General features: G+C 34.9%; 1 pseudogene; it reads right to left on the reverse strand.

Moving 5' to 3' along the window:
• Nucleotides 1–10,671: 10,671 nt before the first annotated feature.
• LOC131825651 (L-gulonolactone oxidase-like) lies at nt 10,672–16,454 on the reverse strand (annotated as a pseudogene).
• Between the last annotated feature and the right edge of the window lie 1,762 nt (nt 16,455–18,216).

Raw genomic sequence — 18,216 nt, forward strand, 5'->3', positions numbered from 1 at the left:
GTGTCCTAAAATTTACTGATTTAATTTATAGTGTTGATGCCTTCCCAGAGAGATTCTAATAGAATAATCAAATCAATTTCATCAGATATTGTGGCTCCACAATTTTGAAGGAAAACTCTTATAGGAAATAAAAATTTTTCTGGGACGCCGGGGTAGTTCAGTTGGTAAAGCATCTGCCTTCAGCTTAGGTCATGATCCTGGAGTCCAGGAAACCCAGTCCTACATTGGGATCCCTGCTTGTCAGAGGACATGCTTCTCCCTCTGCCTGTGCTTTCAGATATAGTATTATATATTCATATTTATATTGATCATATTTAATTTATAATTTTAAAATTATGAGATTTTTATTATAATACATAAAACATTGCATTTTCATTAGAGATTATAACTATTTTTATTATTACTTTTTAATTTATAGATGTTAATTAGTGATTGAAAATATCCTGCTCTCCTTTCTTTCTTGTGGTATAAGGGAGACTTAATTTCTTAGGTACCTTGCTATTAGGTAGGATCATATGCTTAATTATGAAATATATAATGAAAATGGAAGTGACTTTTCCTCAATTTTTCTTTTTCCTCACTGTAAATAGTGTGTTGGACTTTCATTGAAATTCTCAAGCTATCAGAGCAAAACAAACTAATTTGCTAAGTCACCTTATAGAAGACAATTGACCTAGAGAGTTGTGTGGCCAGTAAAAACTTGTTGAAAATTCAAGAACATAACTTTTGTTTGCTTTAGCCTGTGATATTTTGAAATCATTTCAATATACTTTAGCCCTCCTTTTACTAATATGTAAATCAATGGAATATACAAAATCACTAATAACTTTCCAGAAATTCACTTTTTTCTTATACTGAGACTTTTATGTGCACAACCCTAGCTAAGAAAAATTTATTAAATTTCTTTGGTGGTTCACTGAATTTTTATAGTTGAAATTTTTGAATATTTGGATCAATATTTTAACATTGTATCTTATTTAAAAGGAATATCTTATGCTCATGTTGTATAGAAATGCAATCAAAAGATTATCAATGTATATGACATAACACTTTTATAATTAATTAAAAGCAATGATAGCATAAGACCTATCATTTATTGGATAGGCTATATGCCATATCCTATTAGTGCATTACATATACTAGCTTATTTAACCCTACCCTGTGATAGAGATACTATTATCTCTATGATGTACATGGGAAAATTTAAGACTACATATATTCATATACCAATTGTTATGTACTGAAAGTTTTCGTCCCCCCAAAATTCATTATCTTGAAATCTAATTCCTAATGTAAAGGTATTAGAGGTATTAGAGGTAGAGGCTTTGGAAGGTAATCATATCATGAGGGCAGAGCTCTCATGAATATGATCAGTGCCTTTGTAATAAGAAGCCAGAGAACTAGCTTTCTTTCTTTCTACCATGTGAGGATACAACCAGAAGTCAGCAGTCTGCAATAGAGAAGATCTTCACCAGAACCTAACTATGCTAGTACCCTGTTCTCTCCTTCCAGCTTCTACAACTATGAAAAATAAATTTTTTCTTCTTTGCAAGCCACTGAGTCTGTATGTTTTGTTATAGCACCTCAACTGAGATACTTATCCAAGATCAACAATTAAACAGCTAAAGCAGAATTCACATACAGAAAAGATACCAGACACTGAGATTTATATGTTATGCTGAGTTTCTAAAAATAACCAGAAAAAGTTTACTTAATTATTTAAGAAATGAATGAATTGCTTCTTTAAAAAAAAATCATTCAATATGCTTTGTGTGGTAAGATACAGAAAACAAGCCTCAGATTTATTGGTTTAGAAAACTTAAAATTCCAGTGAAACTTCTGAGTTCAGATAAGACTAGATCCATCTTAAGACATGTGACTAAGGTTCAGTCCCTCCTTCTCAGTTTCTTGGCTCTGTTTTCTCTGGGTTCATTCCATTTTCATGCAGGTTTGTCCTGGTTCACAAAGGAATACTCCAGGTCATATCCTCTTTCCCATGTAGTGAGAGTCTACATCCAGTGACTTCCTAAAAAGAAGGAAATTTTCTCCACCAGTAAGGATTTCCTTAGTTGCATTAGTAGCATAATCTGCTGACAGGCTAAAGCCACTCCACATCCTCATTCCCTCCACTTTCTGGAGCTGAGGGTCAGGACAATCTTTCAAAACTAGTGGCAGAGTATGAAAAAGTGAGCTTGTCCATAGGAAATTCGAATGTCAGTGGTGGGAGAGGAGAGAAACATATGTCAAGAAATAACCAACAACTGTCTACACCAGCAATTTTACTTGTTTTAAAAAATTGTATCCTATTTTCAATACTTAACAAAAGTTAAATTAATGGATAATCATTTTTTAAAATGTTCTTTTAGACTCTTGGCTAGAGTTTCCATTTCAATTTTATATCCATTGTTTATTCAAAATGTCTTTTAAAACATTCAAAATAAATTAATATTTAACAACATAAAGTACCAAATAAACCCTCAAACCTTCAAAATAAACATCCATGTGGACATTTCTAGAATATTTGTCATGTTGGCATTCAAATGCATGGATGGTTTCTATGTAACTTTCTTGAGACACTTGATTTCCCAAATTATTCATACATATAAGATAAGCCAGATTTATTACACTAAAAATATATCTAGAAAAGTCTAACAAAAATTAAGATAGGTATATCAAAATGACTAGGTATATTCTCTCTCTTCTTAATGGAACAAAAGTTATGAAGATAGTCATAATACAATTAATAGTGTTTAGTATTATTCTTCTTTAAACATAGTGATAGGACGGGTAAGAGAAGAGAGGAAAATCCTGCACTGACTGAATGCCTATTGTTTTCCAGATCCTGTGATATGTAATGTGATATGCAAATGCATATATATCTCATTATAATGTCACACTAGTTCTGTGGAAGTTGGTATGATTATTCCTGTAATAGAGTTGGAAAATTGTATCTCAGTGAGTTATACAGTCTGTTAAAATGAACGAACTAAAGAGTTGTAGACCAACACTTAAAAACAAGTCTATTAGAAAACTAAAGTTCTTTTACATTTCATCCAGTCACTTAATCACTCATCCATCTATTTAGTTATTTTTTTGGTTGGTTAGTTATTTGGTCAGAATCTAAAACAAGTTAGGAAAAATGACTGCTGTACTCTCTCATGCTGTTGTAATATATGCTGGTTGAAAATTAATTTTTATGGGAATAGTACTTCTTATAAACAACAACTACATATGCTGTGTTCAAGATTTGTAGACACATTTGTTTGGCAAATATTAAAATAAGAACATAACAAAACTCTTGGGAGAAAATATAAAATGATGTATGCTAATTTAATGGCTCAGTTTCTGAAGTCATTCTGAAGTGTAACAGTCAGCCATTGTAACAATATTGCATGACAAACCAGTCCCAAACTCAGAGATTTGAATAGTAACCACTTAATTTTATACACATTGATCTGTGAGTTACTTACAACTCATTTGATCTAAGTTTGACTAGCTCAGCTCCAAGCTGTGAGCTGGATTCAAGTCTGTTCCATGTATATCTAATTCCAGTGGGACCAATAATACCCAGGAAATATACAAGAGAGGTAAATGGAAGCTTTTAATGCTGCTTAAGGCATGGGATCATAAATTTTTGCTCATTAAGGAAAACTTCTCATTGATTGAAGTTAAACAAAGGCTTCCCATGTAATGTGAATGTTGAATGATGATGATTCATCACATGAATGATGATGCTTGTGTTCCTTATATGTACCTCAGATTGTTTGCATTGTTTCTAGGGTGATAACTAGGTTAAATCTTTGTAAAGTCTAAAGAGTGGAGTGTATCACTGCTGCTGAAAGAAAATTATCATTCAGTGAAAGGGCTGCTACATCTGGCTAGCATACTGGCAATAACCAACATAATGTATTTGGGAATATGTCCTATAGATACTGGACCAGAGAGGAAAGAATATATAGCTGGATAAGAGACAAATTTTTAAAAATTCTCTGATAACTCTGGCAAAGGAACACATTGTCTATTTATATGTTGTTAGCTGTTGAAGTTGAATAATTGAAAGCTTAGATTGGAAAAAAAAAAGACTTATGGTTAAAGAGCTGGATTTCAGAACTGCCTTGGTAGTGTTCTGAGGAAGGGCTGAAAATGTTCAGGAAATTAAACTTGATAGAATTGACTTATTATATAACACCAAAGACTATACCATTTGACTATATCCCTAGGAAGGCACAGAGAATATGGTCCTGTCTAAAATGATAAAGAATGTGTGAATGGAGAGTAACACCTGCATTGTTGAGGAGATCAGTGGTATATTTTTTTTCTGTAGGCCGGGTTGAGGATAAGAAGTGCTGTTATGGAATGGGATTCTCCATTGTCATTCTGGGCTATGAGTTTATAGAATAGCTGATAACACATGTCAGCATTTAATTTAGTGGCAAGATGAACATAATTGCATGATGGCTAGAAGGTCAGAAAGGCCTTGACATTAGCTAAGAGTTCCTAAGGAGAGGATAGATGAGCAGTCATGAAGTATGTTGCTTGACTTAAGTAACCCAAGTGACTAAGACAAAGGGAAGGTTGATGTCAGATATCAAAATAGAATATCACAATCTTTTAGTTTCCATAACTGAGTCCGTTCTTAGACATAAAGCCTATTGATTAAAAGAAAAGCCATCACCATTGAGGTAGAAGCCTGAAATGCCTTAAATATAAGCATATTCAGTAGTTATTCATTCAACACTTTGCCAAATGGACCTAAATATATTTAAAGGAAATATATTTATAGGAAAATATATATTTAAAGGAAAAACCAGAAGTATATAAGGAAGACAGGGTACCAATATCTTTTTAAGGTCCTTGTATACTGGATATTAGTTGACATTGATAACAGAGAATGCAAAATGCCATCATAACCTCTTGTTAAAGTGAGGTCTTAAAAAGTCTAGGTGATTAATGACAACCTAGCCCCAGTTCATATCATAGTGGGCCTTATAACACACAGATCATATTGTGGTCACTTGCTGGGTTCCAGAGTACAAAATCAGACTGCATATAATTATTTGCTGGCAGGCTACTTGTATTGGTCCTCTGTCTTGTAAGAAAAATATAGAGCTATTATAGAAGGAAAGTCTGAGAAAAAGCATGTGAGTCTGTTGCTTCTGGACAAGATAGTAAATAAGAAACCATATTGGAACCTAGGTAGAAGCAGAAAAATATACAAACACGCTCAAAATTTAAGGGATGTAGGTGCTATTCTCAATTATTTAAAGAAGGTATCCCTCATAAAAATTTTAATTCACTATTATGACTCTTGAGAAAACCACAGGGACGATGTTCACTGTTGATGGACTACCATTAAGTTGAACCAAGGTTAGTGTAATCAGCCTCTGTGAGGAGGGGGTGTCTTTACTAGGACAGATCAACATAGCTCCTGGAACTTGATTTGTCCTGTTGATCTGGCAAATGTATTATTTTTGATTCTGGTCAAGAAGGAGGACCTAATGCAATGTATATCTACATCAAACACATAGCTTTAAGACTATGCTAATATCTTGCTCTTTGGTATAGTAGGCACAAAACACATAGAAAAGATCTTGGATATCTTGACATTCTAGAAAATATCATGCAGGTCTACCATTTATTAATAGTATTTTAATTGGACCTATATAGGAGGCAATTGTAGTTTTGGACAGTTATTATACTATAAGTATCTAACCACACTTATTTCATATATACTAGCTCTATAACAAGTGCATCTACATGATTACTCTCAAACAGCCTTGCTTTCCTATCAAGCCATTATACAATAATGAAAATAGTCAAAGGGACCCCTGGGGTGGCACAGTCGGTTAAGTGTCCAACTCTGGGTTTCAGCTCAGGTTAAGATCTCAGGGTCAGGAGATCAAGTCTCCTGACTTGATCGCACTCCATGCTCAGGGTGGATTCTGCTTAAGTTTCTCCCTCTTCCTCTGCCCCTCCCCAATCTCTCTCTCCCTCTCCCAAATAAATAAATGAATTTTTAAAAAAAAGTAAAATAGTCAATAATATATAGTAAAAAAGGTGAAGGGGATTAGAGATACAAACTTCCAGTTATAAAGTAAGTAAGTCACAGAGATGAAGAGTACAGCATAGGGATTATAGTCAATACCTTTATCATGGTGAGCATTGAGTAATGTTTAGAAAAACTTGGGTGTGGGGTGCGTGGGTGGCTCAGTGGGTTAAAGCCTCTGCCTTCAGCTCAGGTCATGATCCCAGAGTCCTGGGATTGAGCCCCACATCAGGCTTTCTGCTCTAGCAGGGAGCCTGCTTCCTCCTCTCTCTCTGCCTGCCTCTCTGCCTACTTGTAATCTCTATCTGTCAAGTAAATAAATAAAATCTTAAAAAAAAAACAAACAAAAAAGAAAAACTTAAATGTGGTCATGTTTTATAGAGAGGTCTCTGTTCTGGGATAAGTCAATTCCAATAAAAAAAATATATATGTATATGTTTAAAACAAGTCTGTGCTCTCCGCTCTTCTTACTTAATGACCCACAGATATTTTATTCTATGAGTTAGATTGCCAAGCAATATACATTCTCTAAAAATTTTAATTATGTCCTACTTTCTTTTGCATAATATTGAGTTAACATGACTCACATAGATAATGTGAAACCTTGTTTTAACAAAGTAGAATTTTGGACATCATTTCTAGTAAAGCAGTCTTCAAAATAATAATTTATGTTGACCTAAATTCACATTTAGCCTGTAAAAACACATGTATTATTACTGTACTTAAGCCACATGCTATAAATGAATAGTAAATAATGGAATTTGGTGGTTGGTTGTAAAATGTATTATTTGCCCAAATCATGTTTGTGCAAGTTATATTGCATTCATAAAAATCAAAATTAATTTTTGAATAAAAATACACTGAATAATACATTGGAAAATGCTTTAATTTTAAACATTTTGTACTCTGGTATTAACTATCACTTCAAAATTGAGAATAGAAATTTAGTTAGACTTCTAAGATTGAAGAGGCAGAGCCTTGGAGAACTCTCTTGGGACTTCAGCAAATATTGACCATTAGCAAATTCTCCCAACCTGAAAATTTCATTATGACTATTCAAGACATTTTTATAAAGCTATATAGTTATTAGAGCAGCACTGTGAATAAAAATGTCCCAGGGAATAAAAGTCACTCACTGATATAATTCCTTCTATGTCCTGTATCACTCAGAATTCCTGGTTGAAAACAATGGAAACCAATTCTGTTTGAACTCAGCAAAAAATGAATTTATACAAGGGATATCAAATAGCTCAGAAATCACTGGAAAAGCAAGAGAATTGAGCTCAGAAAACAACGAGAATCTCAGAATCTAGTTTGTGCAAACAGCCAAGGAAATAGTGTTTTGGTTCCTTGTCTGGGTGGGCAGTCAGTGTTGTCAAACTCTCTTGCCTTATTCACCATATTGAGTCATTCTTTGACTATCATCTTTGCATTATGTATTATTTCTTCAATGCATAAATTCCTGGAGTTTTATCTGAGAATATAGTCATGTCCTAGCTGCCATAAAGTAGGAAAAAGGAGTATATGGACAAATAAATTATAGAGCTCTTGAATTTTTTTTCAAAACATCAGCTGAGATTGAGTGCAAGTGATAGAGGTCCCTTGATTACAGGTGTATAAGAAAAGAGGGTTTTGCCACCCAAATAATTCAGAGAATTGACACTATGTTCTGAATGACACCACACTATGTAGGTCTAGGATTGTCTTCTTGATAAATACCATTTGTGTTGATGTCACACAGCAGTTGGTTATCTTCATAAGGTCTGATATTGTGAATGGATCACTTATCTGGTTATTGAAGCAAGATAAATTAATAGTTTATTATATTAAAATATAGACCAATATCATTTTATCAGTGAGCATACCTGATTGACATCATTTACTATTTTATTTTTTCTATTTTTGTAGACCCTATTGATTTTTGTCTTAGTAACTAATACTACTACTGGGGGCTCATATTAATTTTATAAGTCAATATAAATCATAAGCAGATATTGATATAATTTCAATAAAAGTATTGTAGTAATGATTTACATCTAGATGTATAGTAATGAAATTCTTCATAAGGAGAGTGACATAAGTTACTGTGATACTTAAAGCTTGGTCTATATAGAAATATAGTCCATATATTCCATATCTAATTAACACAACTCTCTGATACAATGGTCCTAGATCAAACACATACAACAATAGTTCCATCAGCACAAATGATGCAAAGCTGCTTGTTGGACCCAACGCTATCACATATGGTTATACTGTTTATTAATAACACAAAGGCACCTGGATGAGAGAACTAGAGAAGGCTTAGTTGTAGCTCATGCTTGCAAAGTCATGTCACTCTGGGGAACATTCATTTGCTCCAAGGTGGGAGGTGTTGAAATTATTCCAGGGTGCTCTATGTACCAGTGGTGGACTGAAAACTTGGGCTCTTTCCCAGGGTGTAAATTAATTTCCCATGTGTTGTGCCTGGACAAATCACTGTGTCACCTTGCATGGTGTTGATGTTTGACAGAAAATCCACTGTAAAAATTTTGTTCTAAGTCACTCCTTTGACATTAGCAAAAGAGTTCTTCTGATACTTTTCAAATGAGACATTGATAGAATGATACTGATTTATATAACTGAAAACATTTGTGTGATCCTAGGAGAAGTATTTTTATTTGACTTATCACCACTGTTCCAGGACATGAGGACTAATTTATTTTTTTCCCCTTTCATGATTTCTTAAAAGGAAAGTAACAATTTTGGAAGTGTCAAAAGAAAGAACTGTGATTTTTTTAGTGGAAAGGACCTTGTTTCACCAAGAATAACTTTATATATCACTGAATATATAGTCTCAATTTTTGTTGGCCTTTGCAGACTGAAAGTATAGTACTTTCCTTCTTTCAGCATTGCTGCACAGTCTTCTGAGATCTGTTATCTGGCTGCTACAGTGGAATCGAGAAATGAATGATCCTCTAATTGGTAAGTTGAAACCCAAATCCATAGTCTCAGGTTTGGTAACTCCAATATTTTCTTTGAAAATAGACAGCCTACCATCCAAAAGACTGTCAAAATGAGTTATATTTCCTCCTCCAAATATTTGCAAGCAAGGAGAGAAGGAGTGGTGAAATCATCTGCCCCTCAACTTTCATGAAGAGGGAAAATATTGATACTACACAAAATTCTTGGAGATACATCAAGATTATGAGGAAAAAGTACTTAAGAGGCAATTATTCCCTGATTTTTATCTTCTGCAGAGACAGCTGACAAGGTTTATTTTGTTATTTTTGTCACCTGTGAACCATTTTTTCCCTTAATAGGATAAATAATAGAATGATAGTACCATGCAATGATGCTGCCTGTGTTGGCAGGGAGGAGTAGTTTTAAGCATTTCGAATATGACTTGTATATCACTCCAACAACAACAACAACAACAACAAACAAACAAAAAAACACTTGTTCTAATAAAAACTCTTTTCTCGTGTTGGACTATTGATCATGCTAATAAATGTCTTTTAATTTTAACAGTTACAAGAGGTAAAGAAGTAAATTTGCAATTTCAAATGCCTAACTCAGAGTGAAGCATACATGGGAGGTATTTACAAATAAACACAAATACATATATTTGAGTGAACAGCCTTCTAAAAAAGAAAATTCTGGGTTAAATATCTCTAGTTGAAAATGAATATCTTAGCTCATACTTTTGTCACAGATTTTCAAAATTCTAATGCACATCGAACTGACTAGGAAAAGTCAAAGATCTTGACCTCTTAGAACTTACAATCTAAAATAAACTAAGATAGTAGAAACAGATGTAAAAATAAACTATAGAAAAAAATTAACTAATTAAAAAATTAACTATAGAAAAAATATTAACATATTAGCAGAAATGTTTTCTATTTATATCGTATATATACATGTGATTTTTCACATTGGCTCTTTTTACTGTGTAATATTAGCATACTTAAAGGAAAGTATAATCACTTGATGTATGACTACTTATTTCTTTTTAAAAGAATATAGAAAAATAATTTTCCTCTGTAATTTTTCCTTTACATTTTTTGCCATGCAAGACTGTTTTATGTTTGATTTTCTTTATTTTGAAATTTTTGATAATAAAAGTTATTTTTTTCAATTCTTGGTCTTTATTTAGAAGAAAGCAAGGAGGGTCCTTCTCCTCAAACATCCCCTGAAATAGGCATATTTGAACGTCAGGCTATAAGAGGTCAAGTCAATAGGTAGAAGCTGGAAAAGGGTGGCCCCAGGGCAGATGTGTACTCACCGGAACATTTGAAAAACTCTCAAGGGTGCAAGGAGGCAGAGCACTTTATAAATGACTACTGTGCCCCAGGGCTACAGACATCTAACTGGCAAGGTGAACCTCTTAAAGAAACATAACATTTTGGGGTTTCTCTATTTCTTGGGAAAACAAAATGTAGTGATTATAGGTTCAGAAAAAGGAGCTGCCACATGGAGATATAAATATGGTTTGGGTGCTCTTGCATGGGGTTGTTGTGAGGAGAAAGGAAGTAGGAGAACAGGGAGAGTTGTCCAGATCCAGGCTCACTGCCTGGAGTGGCTATGAGAGTTGTGGCAGAAGGCCCATAGAAAGAGGTAATATTACCCATCAAGCCAGTGGGACATCAAGCCTTCAATCTAATTGGAGTGGGGCCTGGGGGAAGAGTGGGTAGGCTTAATTTATTTTTGGTTTTTGCTTCAGTAGAACACATCCAGATAACATTCAGGAACATCCCAGTGGGGTCCAGCTTTTCTCAGATGGCACAGAACTTCAAAAACAATGGATACATTTTCTATGTTCTTCCAGGCAGAGTTCCAGGCCTTGTCCCAATGGGGCCTACCCCTCACCAACTTCATGATGGTCACCCAGGCCAGCCTGTAGTCCAGCTGTGGCACTTCCTTGCCAATGGGCCTGTAAATAATAATTTTCCTGTAGAAGTTGTTCCTCTGGAAGCAGGAACTCAGAAAGATGTCATCAGGGAGATGAAACATCTCCATGGGGTAGTGGGCCACCATCCTGGGGTGGGTCTCCAGTATGACCTTCAGTTCTAGTAGTACCTCCTTGGTCTTCTCTCTGGGGATGGCCCTGTCCTGGATGGGCTGATTGAGGCAGAACAATAGGTGAAGGTTTTGTGGCTGAGTTTGCTACTCTCCTTCCAATTAACTGGAGCTAGAAAAAGAAGCAATTGATCCAGCCATCAAAGGCCTGGAAGGAAGGAACTGATCCAGAGCAAGAACTCCAGTAAATAAAATCTGATAGCATAGCCCCCAAACCAGTTGGCTGATGAGGAGGGGGGCTTTTTAGTGTGGTCCCAGTAGATGACACTGAGGTATTCCCTGTGCAGGAACCAGAGGAAACAGAAGTATTCAGATTTCTTCAGGTCGCTGTCCAGGTTGTCAAGAACATCTTTCAAGACTGAAGAAAGGGACATCTCCTGCAAGTCAAACTGGGGCATACATGACAGGGTGATGATGAGACTGACCAAGTTGCACCTGCATGACTTGGAACACTTCTGCATTGCTAAACTCGGAGCACTCAAGAATAGTCCCATGGACCATCAGCAGGGTCAGTACCTTTATGTGGCTGGATGCTGTGTTTGATCCCTGTGTTATGTGTTCCGAAACCAATGACGTCCATTCTATGCAATCACATTTAAAACAGCTCTCAGGTGGATAAGGTCAGGCTGTGCTTGCCCAGCTGTGCATGTTGGTCAGCCAGGAGGATCCCCATCTCCACATTTCTTTAAGCGTTGCATTTCTCTTTTCAGGAAAGGTCAAAAGTAAATGGTTAACTCATAAAGAGCTGCTGACAGAAGATTCAGGACATGTCTCTTGACATAACCTGAGATTCTTCACATTCCCCATTTTCTCTGACAAATTGATCCTTACTCTTTATTAGTCTTTTCTTTCTACCTCTCCGGTAATATATTATGTCCAATATTGAAAACAAATACCACAAATACGAACTATTACCAAGCTTATTACTCTTGTATGCAACTCCAAGGAGTGCAAGGTAATGTATTTAAATGCAGGGTCCTCAATTTTCATGCATTGGCTTTCTTACCTCTTCACATAATTATCAAACACACGGTTGCAAAAATGAAATTGGTTTAAATGAACATCTGGGTAATAAGAGTGGAGAAAGAAGCAGCAGGATATTTTGGCATCAGAACTGAAATGGGGTGGAAGGTTTCTGCTCTGGCTCTGTGGCAATTAAGATGAGTGAATTATTTTCAAATAATAATTATTTTTGTAGTGTCATCATGTTGTCTCCTCTTCCTTTTATGTAAACTTGAGCCATTGTCATTGCAACTAGCATTGCATTTGATAGGGAAAATAAGGAGGGAGAATCACAAATATTTAGAAACTAATTGAATAAATTGAAAATGAAAATGGGGACCAGAGAATCTTTTACGTGATCTTCTGTATCCCTTATCCCTGGAATTAAAATTCAGTCATTTAAGATTCTTATTGGAATCTGATGGAAAAAAAAAAAAAAAGAAATACTACTTATAATCACATTTAATCAATTCCAAAAATTTACTCTGCTCCATTTGTTTCCCATAGAAAATAACCAAATGTTACTTTAAAAAGACCACATATTTTCAGAAGGAATTTTAAAAATTTTAGAAAATTCAGTTTCAGTGCCTGAATGTTAAAATTTTGATTTCTACCTTCCAAAGGATGATGAAAAAAAAACCAGTGAAAGTAACCATGGATGCCACCAGGTTGGACAAATCTATCTATCTATATACATACACATACACACACACACACACACACATATACAGATTGCATATTTATATGCAAATTATATCCTCTTAATCATTGGTATGATCATAACTTAGAGAAATTTATAGCTAAAAGGATTCTTTGTAGGTATGTGAATACATAAAAGAGCTTTTAAGTGTTCATAAGACAGATTTTGGAAAAAAAAATATTTTGAGTTCATTGCTTACCACTGTAAGGGAGAAAACCACCTCAAAAGAACTTTGCAAATGTCCTAGGAGGGTAGGCAAGATTCTATTTTACTAAGTATTTGAAGTTTGATTTAAGGTAATATTTCAATGTGAAGAGTGAGGGGGATTGATTAGGACTGGGTAACAATCAGGATATATCAGACTAGAATTGGTAGTAACAACAAAGCAATGTTTTTTGGGCTAAGGGTTCCAAGAAGCTTAATAATAAAAATTATTGATGGTTTACATTGAAGCACTTATGGGTCTTTCATGAAGTTCCTCTAATAAAGAATAAGTATATTTGCCTGGATAAGAGTCTTATAGAATAGTAAAACTATGCTAGTGAATGCAATGGAATAATAAAGTCATGTTAATATAGAAAATATGCTTTGTGATAGGGTAGGTACCTTCAATCTTCAGTGTCCAAGCTGTAACTTTTCCCATAATTTCTTTACAAATGTTTCACTATTTTACTGAAATGCCTGAATCATTCTTTTTTAAATTTATATTTATATACTCATTTAATTATTTGAAGTATAGGTGACATTATACATCAGTGTCAGGAACACCTAAATCATTCTTATTATTATAGTTAAAGCTGGAATCAAGCCACATTTTATGTGGCCTGAATTTTATATAATGTTGCTTGTTCTCTTATTAGAAAAGAAAACAAAATTCTAGAAAACAATTAAGTACATGGCTTTGAAAGCTGTCTTTACTGGTGATATTTAGATTTCATTATTGTCAGGGTAAATTGATTTCTGAGTAGAACTATACAACATAACAGTTAGAATTGTCCCCTTGGTTCCAACTTTATAAAGGTAGAGTGATGAGCTCCACGTAGTATGTTTGAAAATACAAGACCTGTATTAGCCTTGGGAGAGAATTAACTCAAGCCATTTCAAAGATGTAGAAAAATTACAGTAAAGCTGGAGTTCAGAAACAATTTAGAGTGTATTGGTCTCAGAGTCAGAATCATAGGATAAAATGATAAAAATCAGTTGACAATCACAATGGTCACAGGTCAGACCAGACAGGCAATCAAGATAAGAAAATCTTAAGAAAGGTGAAAACAATAAACTTGTTGTTTGGGCAAGCCATGTGAGCTGCAGAGATTGGGGAAGGGGAATTAGAAATTCCTTCTAAGACAATCTCTTTGTGGTCTTTATACACCATTATGAAGACCTTGATCCTAACATCAAGGGAAATTCTAGTCTTGACATCTCCATTATGCTTCAAGCCAATAATGAGCCAGTATTTATTTATTTCCTTGGACTTTATTTAGTGTTTTCTAAATTTCAGTCTTTTTTCTTTTTCTTTTCTTTTTTTTTTTTTTTCTTAATTTTTATTTATTTATTTGACAGACAGAGATCACAAGTAGGCAGAGAGGCAGGCAGAGAGAGACTGGGAGGCCAGCTCCCTGTGGAGCAGAGAGCCTGACTCGGGGCTCAATCCCAGGCAGGACCCTGGGATCACAACCAGAGCAGAAGGCAAGAGGCTTTTACCCACTGAGCCACCCAGGTGCCCCAATTTCAGTCTCTTTTCATATCATCTTACAACTTTAACCACATGTAAGTCGTTCCTTTTAGACTGTTTAATTTTGACTAAATCAACTTTTTAAAACATAAATATTTTTAAAAACTTTGTATCATTATTTTTAAAACATTATCACTGACTATAATAGAAAATGACTAGACAGAATCAATTCAAAGCAAACAAGATTTCAAAATTCCAGTCAAATGTTGTTACCCAACAGTTGCTTTAATAACAAAGCAGGCTTTCTCTTCCATGAAAGGAGATTCGGGGGGCAGCAGGGTGGCTAGGTCAGCTCAGGTCATGATTCCAGGGCTCTGGGATCAAACCCAGCATCATTCTTGTACAACGGAGACTCTGCTTCTCCGTCTGTCCCTTCTGCCGCCTCCTAAGGGGCACATGGAAGAAGAATGAGGCACAAACAAGTCAGCTGCAAGAGAATAGGAGTGGAGGGGGAGGTGGGGGGGTGGGGGAGAGCAGTAGAAAGGACTGCTGCCACTCACAACTTCTCAGTCTCATATTTATTAGAAAGTGAGTAACAATCAACAAAGCTGAAGTAGATTGCACATTGACCATGAGTCTTGAGATACATAAGAAGAAAGGCAAAATATGTCAGGTTACATAATACATGACCTATAGTGAGCAATCCCAAACTAAAGGATTGTCTGACTAACTGCGGTTGCTCTCCGGGGAAGAGGAGATAACAGAAAAATGAAGCAGGCCACATTCCATCCTGAGGGAACCAGGTGTTCCCAGCTGCTGGCCTTCAAGGATGCATATTGTTCGCCCCCCCCAGAGGTGTTGCCAGTACATGTTTTTCTTAAGACTACATCTAAGCATGCTTAGTAACTAGTATAATTTCTCATAGGTTATATTTTAAGCAATACGTTGTTCTCATAGACGGTTATACCTTCCCCCACTCATGTTCTCTCTCTCACAAATAAATAAAATCTTTTAGAAAAGGAGATTACCATAATAACAGTACACTGACATTATCTTTGATTTAATCAGAACATTGATAGATGCTTGGATAACTTTTGTCTACCTGTTTCAGTATTTAATGCAGGTCAATCTTATGCACATCTCTCTCATTGCAAAAACTCTTTTGGATAGGTAACTGCCATTACCAAGCAATAACACAGTAAAATTTTACTATGTAAAATCTTAACCTCTCCACAAAATGGTGTCTTTCCCTTCATGCTTATATCCCACATGGCTATTAGATATGATAATTTTCCATGGGCTAATGAAATAAGTGGTGTCAAATCATAGACAGTAGTTCTGATGTTACCCTTCAAAGATGCACCTCTCTGAATATAGCACTGTCAGGTAGAGGGTAAGAAAAATCCGATAATAAACCCCTATTCCTTCTATTACATGAAACAAGAGTCAAGAAATACTTATCATGCATCTATTATGTTGCAAGTATTAGAAATACAGCAAAGAATAAAACTGAAAAAAATGACTACCTTCTATATGACATCGGAAAACTTATATCCACTAAGTATATAGACTACAAGAAATATGAATCTAATGTAATATTTTATATTACAAAATATAATACATGTAAATATAGTATTATAACTATACACATAATAAAATACAAAAAATAAATATAAAAAATGATATCAACCCTGATATTACATAATATCATTACCATATACTGCAATTGTGAAGATCAGTTATCTACCCCAGACAATTTTGTACAATCTACAATATTCTGAACACCATCATCTTTTACCCTCATATTTAATAATATTATGTGCTAATTGACATGATTTGAAAAAAGTTTTTGCCCATATGAAGCTGAGGGTATTTACCAACCACTACTGGAGTTACCTCTCTAGAAAGACAATAAATGTTTGAGTCTATACCTTAATATACTCAAAAGTAGATTTAGAATCTTCAGCTTTCATCTCCCCACATCTTCTAAGATTCCCTGGAATCTAAGCTCTTAAAAGCAGGAACTCTTGGGGCACCTGGGTGGCTCAGTGGGTTAAAGCCTCTGCCTTTGGCTCCGGTCATGATCCCAGAGTCCTGGGATCAAGTCCCACATCGGGGTCTCTGCTCAGCAGCGAGACTGTTTCCCTTCTTCTCTCTCTGTCTGCCTCTCTACTTGTGATCTGTCTGTTAAATAAATAAATAACATCTTAAAAAAAAAAGTAGGACTCTAATTTATATTCGTATTTTTAATAAACAAAATAAAGCTCTTGCCACATTGTAGGTCATCAATAATTATCTTTGAATGAAGGATTGAAAGATGGGTAATGATCTATATTACTTGAGTGAAATAGAAATTTCACTACAGCCAAGTAGAGTAAACTATGTAGGCCTTATCAAACTCTAGATACCCAAGAATGTTAGGAAACTGAATAATTTTCATAACCAAATATCCACCACAGAGCCTCTGAACTCTGGAGGCATTGTCTTTGGAAATCAAATATTGCATTGCCCAAGGACAGAGTGTTCCAAAGCATTTGGTGATCAGAGCACAATTTTATTTTATACGCTGTATTTTATAACATGCTTTTAATTTGAGGGAAAAGAAAGAAAGGTGAAAAGTGTGAATTGTAGGTCTTTAGAAGAGACGTGCTGTGGGAAAATACATGCTCTGGACATCTAACGCTAGCTCAGTCTTGTGGTTTAATACCCAAACTTTGGTCAGATGGTTCTCTTACAAATCCCGTGATTACATGCCTCAGCATTTTAACTGAAAATTCTTCACTCGAGATGACTCATTTGATTCTAAAATTTTACCTGTTCCCATCTGACTGTGACATTGAGATTTAACTCCTCACTTGCTCTTAGCTTCAAAGTGATACTCTGCTGCACTTGCTGATTCTTTCCTCTTATGTCTTATTTGTTTCTCTCCCAGTTCCATAACCTAATGCCTGTCTTTGCTAATCTTCAACACTTTCATGTTTTAACAGCCTGTGGATGCTCCTCACTCACAGTGAGGCAGTGTCTTCTAAAAACTTCTAGCTGAAGAAACTACAACACAAGCAGAGGATCAAGCCCCCTGGGCTTTCACAAAGGTCTAATTACTTCTTGTGGCTGACCTTTATTAGTAAGTATCAATTAGTGTGGTTTTTCCTTGATTCTAATCTCCTTGATGTTTTGCTGGAGTACAGAAAGATAATTTGAGGTTAACAGTTGGCTTCAGGATGTGTTTGCTTCCTAATCCCATCCTCAGAGACATCCTTTGTAGGTTTGATTACTGACATTTACAACAATCTTTGAACTCCGTTAATGTCAGATAAAGGAATTTAACATTAGCTCCTGACTGCTGAGAATATGTTTTTTAGGGTTTTCTTTTCCTATAGATCATAACCACAAAGTTTTAGTATCTGCCTCAAGACAAAACATGCTTTCTTGTTTTTATGAAAAAACAACAACAACAAAAATGAAAGGACCCATGGTTTTGGGAAAAGGTGTCTTTTAGCGTTCCTCCATTAAAACTTGTGTTTTTTGCTAAGGACTTTCTTTCAGGCTTTGTAAATTTGTTACAAGTTTTCAGAATATAATAATATTATATATTTATATATAATTTATATAATAATATATTAAATATATATTTATATATAATAAAATATTAAGAAATTGTTTTACATATAAATATGCATACATATTTTTTCATTTTTTAAGTTATTTGTTCTTTTCTTCATGGAAGGAGAATGA

Source organism: Mustela lutreola, chromosome 2 (assembly GCF_030435805.1).
Source record: "Mustela lutreola isolate mMusLut2 chromosome 2, mMusLut2.pri, whole genome shotgun sequence".
NCBI classification, from domain to species: domain Eukaryota; kingdom Metazoa; phylum Chordata; class Mammalia; order Carnivora; family Mustelidae; genus Mustela; species Mustela lutreola.